Consider the following 10,332-nt stretch of genomic DNA (forward strand, 5'->3'; position numbering starts at 1 on the left):
CTGGCTGCACAGGAGCATTATCACCATAATTATATTTGTACTTTTTAACCTCTGGCTCCTGTTGGCACAATGCTGGATGCTCTCATGCCTGGAATATTAACAAGGGGATAGCAGGACCCTTGGGAGCCTGGCACCTGTGAACAAGCAGGAGGAAATAGGGAGAGGAGCCCTGACCTCCCAGACTGCTCAGAGCAGAGGGAAAGCAGCCAGGAGCTGCTGCTGGGCATCCAGCCGTGAGCCCGGGACAGCAGAGGAGGAGGAGCACGTATGAGCCTGAGAAGAAGGCTCAGGCCAGGTATGGGGCCGGGAAGGAAGCTCACCACTCCTGCTGTGGTTGCAACTGAGAAAATCCCTTTCATCTTGCTGTGGTCAACAATGCAGAAACTGAGCAACAAGAGGGCTGCTGGCCGTGCTCCAAAGCACAGAGCAGGTTGTACCCTGCAAATTATCCCATGGATTAGGGCAGAGAAGGGCCTGTTTATGCCTCACAGAGGAGCTGTTGGCTGCTGTAACATAACCCAGGAGCTGCAGGGCTACTCAGAGCAACCTGTAGTCTGGTGATGGCAGAGGTACATTGCATCCCCGCTGACCTGTTCCACATGTGTTAGCACAGGGTCCATGTAGTCAGAATCAAGCGTTCAGTGTTCTTTTTTTTTTTTTTTTTTTTTAAAAAAAAATCAAAACAGCATACATGTCCTTTCTGGTAAGACAATCTCCCCCTCCTCAGCAGGCATTCCTTCCTTGCTTCAGCTTATTCCTCACAGGGCATAAAGACCCTTCCCAGCAGCTCACTAGACACAAGCACTCACATCTTCCCTGAGCCCCCCCCCCTCTGTTCTCTGAGGTTGCCAGCTTTAGCAGACAGGCTGGAGAAAAGCAAGTACCAAAGGCTGGAGGGGAATCATCTCATGGGCACAGCCTGTCCCTCAATAACAGGCCCTGTGGTAACCATCCCTGCTGCAGGCAGCTGGGGGCCAGGAGGGGAAGGAGCAAGGCCCATCAGTGTGCATCTTGTCCCCAGCTCATCCCCTGCCAACGCTTCCCAGTGTACTGGGAATAGCATCACCCCAATTCCCCCAGCATCACCAACCCCTCACTACACACCTCAAACTGAGCTCCATGCTCCTCAGCACATGGTCCCCAGCACTCATTTTATACTAACAGGGCTGCTGTGACTCTAATTACCTGATAAATGTAATTGAAGCCTCTGGCTTACCCTGGCATTGCTACATGGAGCTGCTGACAGGAGTTAATGGCAGCTGAAGCGCAGCTGTGGTGCCTCCTGCCCTCGCAGCAGCTCTTGGGGCGCCCGGGCAGTCAGTGCAGTGCTCCGGGTCACCCCTTTGCTGCCGCCTCCGATCTAGGGAAATGATCTGTCGTGCAGCCTTGCTGTATCCAGCCAGCTCATACAGTCCCTTAGCCTGCACCTTTTTGGTCGTGCAGAATCTTTCCCTCACTCGTACACTTGAAGGAGGCCCTTTAACGCACTTCTGCTTTATTACTTGTCCTTTTCAATTTGCCTCCAGCCAGTTATACTGTGTGAGGCCAAACACTCCTGCACCACTTGCCAACCATACTGTGTTGTTGCAGACAGTTAGACAAAGAAGCCACTCAAAGGATTCTCCAGGTAAGGTTACATCTCAAAACCCATCGCTAAAACAGGAGACCGGAGCATTGCAGGGTTATTGCATCAGGCATCAGCGAGTGGAGGTATGTGACTGCAGAGCCCGTGGGTATGGGAAAGTGCTTGTTCTCTGACATCCCAAGGGGCTACTGGCAGGATGAGAAGCGTTACTCTGCAGCAGGATCATCTGAGCATAGAGTTTGTTAGTCATCAAGCTGAGCAGCAGCCTTAAAATAAGGCATGGAAGTCCAGATCTCTGCAGAGAAGGGGCTGGGCTGGGGCAGCACAGCAATCCCCTGCCAATGTGGAGCCAGGCACTGTGGGGCAGTTAGTTGATCACCTCTCAGGGTGGTCAATCACCTCTCAGGGAGTATTCTGATAGAAAGTCTGTGACAGTCGCAGGGCCAGGACTCTGGCAACTAGTATTGTCCCTCTTTTTAATTGCAAGCTCTGTTGTTTGAAGCGAAGAATGCCCACAGATGAAATCATACCAGCTAAAATACAGTGCATCCCACACTGAAGATCTCCAGGATGGATAGGCCATCTGGAGCGAGACTTTTCATCTGTTTTATTGAACAGTCGTTACAAATTTGGAGCCCCTGTGGTTTTCCACAGTCTCAGAAAGCTCCTCCAGCCAAGACCTGTTCAGCACCACGACACTTCTGCTACCCACCACCCTTCTGCCCCCCCCATCCCAAAGAAAAGTCAGTGCTTGCCACTGCTGTGTGAGCAAAGAGAAGCTTCATTTTCGGGGTGGGACAGCCATAGTGTTGCCTGGAGTCCCTGGTAATGAGGGCAGTGTTTACAGCTCTATACAGTGTAAGAGCAGAGAAAGGGGCTGCAGCTCAGCACCCGCTAACAAGCTTTGCCAATCTAAAGCCAGTCCCACACGACGACCGTTTCTGCTGGCGGCAGTGTGCGAGGGGTGTCTCATCCCTGGTGGCTCCTCCTGCAGACCAGGCAGCACCCCCGGGGGAGGAGGAAAGCGAGCCCAGGGCTTGTGATCACACAATGGAGAAAACTGGGGCAAATCTGCCTTTGGGGAAAGAGGGAAGACAAGGTAAAGCAGGTTGAACCCCCCTTCTGAGAGCATTTGCTGTAGTGCCCAGTCTGGCTAGCTTACACCCCAGCACACAACGCAGCTGGGGCCAGTGCTGATGATAGGCTTTGTCAGCAACTCATGCCCCTCCAGGAGCATCTGACACTTCTGTAGTCAAGGGGCATGTGCTAAGAAGAAGGAAAAGCCTTTTGGACCACCTTTGCAGAGATCTTGTAGCACCAGTGCACATGTGATCCAAAGCAGGTTCAGCATTGTGCAGCGTGGAGCTGATGCCTGACCATGCTGGTCCCATCCCATCCCATCCCATCCCATCCCATCCCATCCCAACCCACCCACAGGCAGAGCAGGCTGTTGCTGCTGCTCCCACGGGTAGCTGCTCCTTGGCTGTCACATCAGCCATGGCCATGCTGCCACATCCCCGTCCCCAGCGAGCAGTCACGCTGCACACTCCCAGATGCAGTATTGACCCAGAGTGCATCACCTAGAGCCTCCCGTCCCTGGGAGATGCAGAAGTGGCAAGCCCTTGAAGCAGGGATGTTGTGGGGTTGTCCTCCCCTTGGTAGGGAAAGCAAAGCTGGAAGAGCCAGAACAAGAGCGCAGAAATTTCTTTGCCTCTTGGCTTCCACCAGTTTATTTGTTCTCTGCCCTCTTTGCTGGACTTGACCACCCTATGGAACAAAGGCCCAGCTAGCAAAAAAAAAAGACAAATGTTGGGGGGGGAGGAGGCATGACACAGTCCCTGGACTGCAAAACTCTGCTCCCCCAACTCTTTCTGCCTTGCAGGGTGGGCTCCATGCCCTCCCGGGAGGGCCCAGGCTCTTCATTTAACTCCCAACACACCTGCAGCAGCGCGGCTCGCAGAAGTCCCCACCTCTACGGAAACCTCTTTTTATTTTTTTTTTTAATATATTTTATTTTTTTATTGAGGCCTTTGAAGATGCTTGTTGCCATGGAAACATGCTTTAAAGGGTGCCTTTTCCCTTCCCTTCATCTTGAGAGCTTCTGTTGCCATAACAGCCACATCCGACTCCTCCCTTCTCCCCGCCGGTTGCCCCACTAGGATGCAGCGGGGTGAGACACCCCAACCCAGGAACGGGTCTCTGGGGTGGATAAAACTGCCCTGGGGCACGGTCCTTTTCCTGGCCCATGGTACCATCAGACAAGGCATCCACCTTTGGAGTCCCTGAATCCTGTGTGGTCGGGGGCAGAGGAGGTGCCTGTACTCCCGCAGGTGGTTGGTGTCCCTCCTTGTGCCCGTACATGCGGCGTGTGGAAGAGGCAGCATGCTAGAAGAGCATCTCTGGGCCATGCCACAGCCTGCAACCCCCTGTCTTACACAACGGAGGAGCTCTGCCCTCGGCCCTGGCCCTCACGCCCCATGGTGATGACACCAGCTAATTTTCTGCACCATTTATCCTAAAGCCCTTGACCGAACGATTCGTCTACAGATCAGCGGGCAGCATCGTGGCTGAGCTCAAAGGAACATCTGTGATTAGGGCAGCTTTGATCTCTGTGGTGCCCAGCGTTGGGCAGCCGGGGTTATTTTCCAATCCCCACAGATGACAGGGTCCCTCATCTTGGTGTCAGCCTTCCCCGGGCAGCGGTGCAGGTAGGTGGGATGCGCTTGCTCCGGGAGCACCCATGTCCAGGGCACCCCAGCCCATGACACCCATCAGGGAGGGTGACACAGACGTGTTGCTGGCTGCTGCCCACCCTCTGGGCACCCTAACAACAGCCCTGCTCATCTCATTGCCGCTGCAGGCAAACCACAGCAACTAACCTGTTTCTTTCCAATTTATTTTGCAGCCAGCAGCTGCTGTGGCCGCAGCTCCTGATTCCTCCACAAAGCTGAGCAGCTTCGGACTACGCTGTGAGTCCTGCCCTGGCAGGCTCAGCCCTCTGGATTGGCAAGTCCAAGCTTACCAGTGGTGGCTTGAGACAGCAAAGCGAGCCATGGCATCCCTGCTCTAGCAGCTTGGTTGGGTGGCCCCAGGCAGGATCTGGGGGCTGTGAGGTGACAGAAAGCAGGACTTGGACCACATCTAGCTGTGCTGTGCTCCTTCATCCTGCTAAGCCTTCAGCCAGCCAGGTCTGCAGCCACCCAACAGCTCTGGGGGGGCCGAATTTCTGCCTTGGTTGCCCTGGGCTCCCCACTCAGCTCTGCCTGCGCCCCTCACTCCTGGCCTGCGTCGCCCCCCTCTTCTCCCACTCTCACGTGTTGCCTGAGCAACATCTTCCCTTTGCGTCAATGAGTCGTTTGGGGACAGGGCGCTGCAACCCCCCCCCCAGGGCCTACGGTACCTCCAGGCACGATTCTAGGCATAGGTGGGAAGAGAGGGGGCGAAAAGGGGGGCCGCAGCTCCCTCCCCCCCATCCCTGCTGGGCACGCACATGCCTGTCACAGATGGCTGCCTGCCTCCCACCCCGCGCCTGCGTCAGGCTCTTGCATCTCTTTGGCAGGACGGTCCGCGGGGCAGCGATCCCCCAGCGCACGTCAGCAAAGCCAGTTCCAGTGCTGGACACGGCCCAGCCCGTGCCAGCGTGGTGCGGAGCCGCCGTGAATGGCAGAGGTGCAGCTAACGAGCGCTCAGAGCATGGAGCAGGGGAAACGCAGGTTTCCCTCCTGCCCCCTTGAAAGCCCTTGACTGGAGCATCACTGTAGCGTACCGGACCCCATCCCCTCTCCTCCTGGGTTTTCTGCTTCCCCACCGCCTGCTGCAGAGCCAAGCCTAATGGGGAGCACATTGCTGGCTGCCGTCCTCTCAATTAATGCAGCCCTGCTTGCTTTAGCAATTACCTGCCAGTGTGGATTGCAGCCCACTTCCAGCTGCGGGATCTCCTGCCAGCAACTACAGCTGATGAGCAGAAGTGGGGAGCAGACACGGAGGCCACCTTCATCCAGCCTTGCCCGGATCCTGGATGCCCTGAGGGCTGGACGCCCTCTCTGCCAGGGACACCTGCAAGCCCAGGACAGGCCCCTGGGACCAAGACGGAGTCCAGCTGGCCACTGGAGAGCTCGAGGCGAGTGCATTAGTCCCTGGCTAATGGCTCCAAGGAGCAAAGTCACTCTGGCCAGAAAAGGGTGGCAAGGCTCTTGACGCAGGCACGGCTTTGTGGCTGTGCACCATTCTGACGGTGAAGCTCTCCATCAGGAAAAGATGTCGGTGAGAACAGTGCTATGGTCCCCCACAGCCACCAAGTGCTGGCTGGCAGGCGACAGCGCTAGCCAGCCACTGAGCAGCCTCAGGAAGGGGCACGGAGGCCACACTGGCTTCTGTTGCACTGGCATCACAACCCCAAATCTCCCAGAGGCACCAGCCTTAAAAGAAGAGAGGAAAAAAATTTTCTCCTGAATCAGGGCAAAAAGGGTTAGGAGATTGCTGGGGTTTTTTACTTAAATGTGATTTTTTTTTAAGTCAGAATAGAAAGCACTCTTTTTATTTACTTGCTGCTTTCTGAGCTTTTAGGGTGCACCGGGGTCAGGTTTTCAAAGCGCTCCTCCAAGCAGTAAAGGATAGAAGCTTATTTAAAAGCGAAGCGAGGTGAGAGGGAGAGAAAAGCAAGCTAAGCATCCTCTGCCATCGGGAGCTGGGTTTGCAGAAGCAACAGCAAGCCCTGAGAAAGGCAAAGCAATGGGGGAACCTGTGTAAAACCTTGGCTCTGGCCAGATCCACCCTTTGCAGATCTCCAGCTTGCTGTGACGCTCAAGGCCTTGTTCCAGATTCCTCATATTTTTCCAAATATCTCTGGCTACCTTCCTGCCCCACCGTGGCTTGCCCTGCGTGGCTTCGTGTGGGCTGCATCATGCCAAGCCCATCCCAAAAACCCTTCCTGGCCATCTCTCCAGTAGCCCTGCGTCAGCTGAAGTAGTTACACAAAATAGAGTCACAGAGGCAAATATTATAACAGAAGAGGGGAAAACATCACCAGCCTTCTCCAGAGGGCAGCAGCAGCAGAGATTTAAACGGCCACAATGCAATTTCCTCAAGATGTTGAAAACTTACCGGGCTTCACTTCTAAACTAATTTGAGCTCTTTATACAGCATTAGTATTTGCTCTGCACCATAGCAAGGTCTCGCCACACTTAACTCGATCAGCACAGTTTCCCCTCTGGCTGTGCATGCATGAGGGCTGTGTGTATGTGTATGCATGTGCATCAAGCCAAACAAAATGCCTCTGATGCTAAAAATCAGAGCTCCTTATCGCTACCCAAGTCTTATGATTTTGCTGCTGATCAACATGCCCACGAAACCTCAAATAAGAGATTTAGAGTACCCGCACATCTCAGGATGACTCTGTGCCGTGGCATTTCACGGTCCCCAAGTCAGCCTGCAGGCTGGGGAGCAGCTGAGGGCAGGCTGCTGGTGTGCCAGGCAGGGAATGGACTTTAAGAAATAGCAGTATTTGCACCAGAAGCAGTCACAGGACCATTAGGCAATGGCTCTTTGAGCAGCAACGCCTATCAACTCTCCTTGGCTTTATGGGGATGGTGGATCTCCTTCAGGGTGAAGAACAGTGGGTGATGGGGTTGAGCACGGTCCTGCAAGCAGCCGTGCTCCCCTCAGCCCTGTCGTGGCCCACCGGTGAGTGGAGCTCCACGCCTGGCTGTGGGGGTGGGAGATCTCTTCAGGAGGCATGGATGCTGCAGAAAGCAGGTAGCAGGGGACCAAGCATGAAGCATCACAGCTCAGGCTGGGGTTCATGAGGTGCAGAAAGGCAGGGTAGCCAGCTGGGCTGTCGAGCTGCGTGAGGCTGCAGGACCAAATGCGCCAGAGCCAGCTGGACCTCCGAAGAGGCTCCTCTCCTGCTCTGTTTTCCACATCTTTCCTGCCAAGGACTTTCTTGGCCAAACAGTGGCTCGGTCTCGGTGCCAACGCCCTGGGAAGGCCACTGCTCAGTGCTGCGTGGCTGAAACAGAGCTACCCAAGGTGGAGAGGAGGGCCCGGCAGCGATGGATGTGCCTTGCCCGCCTTGCCGGGCTGGCTGCTGAGCGTGCGGTTGTGTCTGACAGGCCTGTGCTGGCACCAGATTGATGTCCTTTTTGTTCCTGATAAGGATCCGAAGTCTCCTCTGGGTTCCAGCAGCAATTCTTTTATCCTTCCTGATTGTGGCATCCGCTTTCCCGGAGTCCCCAGAGATGCATCAATCGCGGAGCTGCAGGCGCCGCGGCTGCTATCGGCAGAGATGATGGAAAAGCTACAGGAGCAGCTGTCATTTCTCCCTGTTTGCGTTTTGTTCCCGGCCTATCAGGAGGACGTTTTCCATCAGACACCTATCAATCTGCCGCGGTGGAGCCCGGCCTCGTCTGCGGGCCTGCTGCCGCCGGTGCCAAAGCCTGCCTGCAGCCTCCTGCCCGTGCCCAGCCTGCTGTGGTACCTTCTCCCCCGCCCTGGAGCTGCCTAATCTGCACCCCCACGAGCACAGGGCTCCGTGCCGAGGCCGGGGCAGCAGGCAGGGCCGTTGGGATGCAGCCAGGGACCTCCGCGCTTGTGCTGGCGGCCCCTTGCCTGTCCCCACGCGGCGTTTGCTGCTCCCTTCCTTAGGGCTCGGTCTCAGCAGTCCCCTGCTTTGGGATGGCCGAGGTGTGCCCTGCAGGTCCCAGGAGATGAGGGGGGAGAAGGGTGTCCGGCAGCGGGAAAATCCATCCCAGCCCCTAGGATGAGGAGGAGCAGAGGGGCAGCCGAAGTGCCAGGCAGGATGGCAGTCCCCCTGAGATAAGCTCTGCAGAGCCCGGCGTTAGGGCTGGCATTTAAGATTACGGCAGGAGGGTCGCCCCATCCGCCCTCTGCCACGCTGGGCTCCCTGCCCGGGTGCTGCCCTGGGAGGAGCTGCAGCCCCAGGCGGGGTGAGCCAAGCCCATCCCCGTGGCATCAGGGATGACAGCACTGGTGGGAGGGGGTCACAGGGCCATTAGTGACAGGGGACACCTCTTTTAGCTCCATGTAATGAGGTAGCATACCTCGGATGAAAGAAGTTCAGTTTGATTTACCTTGTTCTTCCTTAGATTCTTTTGAATTTTCGATGGCTTCTGGGCATGCATAAGAAGACTTAGAATTCAGTTTTTAGTAAGCGTGGGCAACAAGACCTCCAAATACATTTAATTTCAGAAGGGAGCTTCCAGGGCACCATGGAGCAAAGAGGGCTGCGGTGTCTGAGATGCCCCCAGCCCCTCCTGTGCTCTGCTACTGGTGTTACCTGCCCGCAGGCCAGCAAAGGGAGCAGCTCCCAGGGCCTCAGCGCTCAGCATTTATCTCACTGCCCTCCATGATGGCTAAAGACAAGATAAAGGCAGGCACCGAGTCCCATTTAATGCCACTTTCTATCCATCACTGAGCTCACAAGCGCATCTTGCCTCATTACTTAAAACCCTCAGGGCAAGACGGCCTGTCTGCCCTGCTCCTGCCTTCTACAGGAGTCAGCGCCGAAGCCAAGCACCTGCAGAAACCCAAGTCCTCCCTCCCAGGTGGTCAGGGAAAGCCACTGTCCCCCTGCAGCTCCCTGCAAAGGGTCAGAGGATGATGAGGTGCCCATCCCACAGCCAGCAGGTACCCGCCAGCCGGGACCAGCACCGCTGTCCCTTGCCCTCTGCCCTGTCTCATCGGGGTTTTCACCTCCTCCCGTGCTGTGCTTTCTCCTCCGTATGGGACCTCCTCCCTCCCTCTCCCCGGTTTCAGCTGCACTCCTTGCCATCGGTGTCCCTCAACCAGCCCCTCACCATCTGTGCCTCTCACCACCTGCGCCCAAGCCCAGGCCCCAGGCATCCCACTGCTCTGCCAGCAGGTCTGAGCAGACGCCCTGTTTCCTTCCACGAGGCTGGAAACACTTGATGCGGTAAACATTTGCATGGAGACATCTGCAGGGCTATTCTTTGCTTTTTTCTTTTTTTTTTTTTTTTTTTCTTTTTTAACTGGTATCTTCATGTCTGTCTGTCGCTGGTGTGGCTGACAAATGCGACTGCGTAGCGGGGCTGTTGGTGTCACTGCAGGGCGGCTGGGAGCCTGTTGCAAGCCCAGCTGGATGACCCTGCTCCTTCAGATGGAGCTGCAGCAGCTCCTGGTTTTGCTCTGGAGGCCGTCCCAGTGTTTTGGACTGGCACATCAGCACTAGGGCAATCACCCCTTTGCTCCTGCTTCTTCTCTCAGGGTGTCTTCAGGCAGAGATGAAACATCCTAGACACCAGCTGAGAGAGCAGGCTATTCTTAAGATATGTTGTTTCTTTCTTTCTCTTTGGCTTTTTTTTTTTTTTTTTTTTTAAGCCTCATTTAACTCAGCTGAGTGACATGTGCTGCTTTTGGTGAAAAACCGCTGTTTTCTGCTGCACTTGGGATGGGATTGCAGACTGCTGCAATTGCCCCTATCTTTTCTTCCTCAGGCTAAAGCATCTTCTGTCAAAGCCAAGATCTGATTGCTCTGCTAGGTACCACATTGGAAAGCCTCTCCTGGCTGCTCGTGCAGGAGTGATCAAGCTGTCCCAGCACAGCGGACTCTTTGGCTGCAGCCTGTTCTCCTGGGGTGCCCTGAGTCCAGCTCCGCATTAACCTGACTCCCTGGTGAAGCTTTTCCATCCAAGCCTATGTTACAGTGGTGCTAATTAAACAAATACATCTCAATTCTGATGAAAACTACATGTAAATCTTTGTGATGCTTC

Source organism: Tyto alba, unplaced genomic scaffold (assembly GCF_018691265.1).
Source record: "Tyto alba isolate M040663 unplaced genomic scaffold, T.alba_DEE_v4.0 Super-Scaffold_18, whole genome shotgun sequence".
NCBI classification, from domain to species: Eukaryota; Metazoa; Chordata; class Aves; order Strigiformes; family Tytonidae; genus Tyto; species Tyto alba.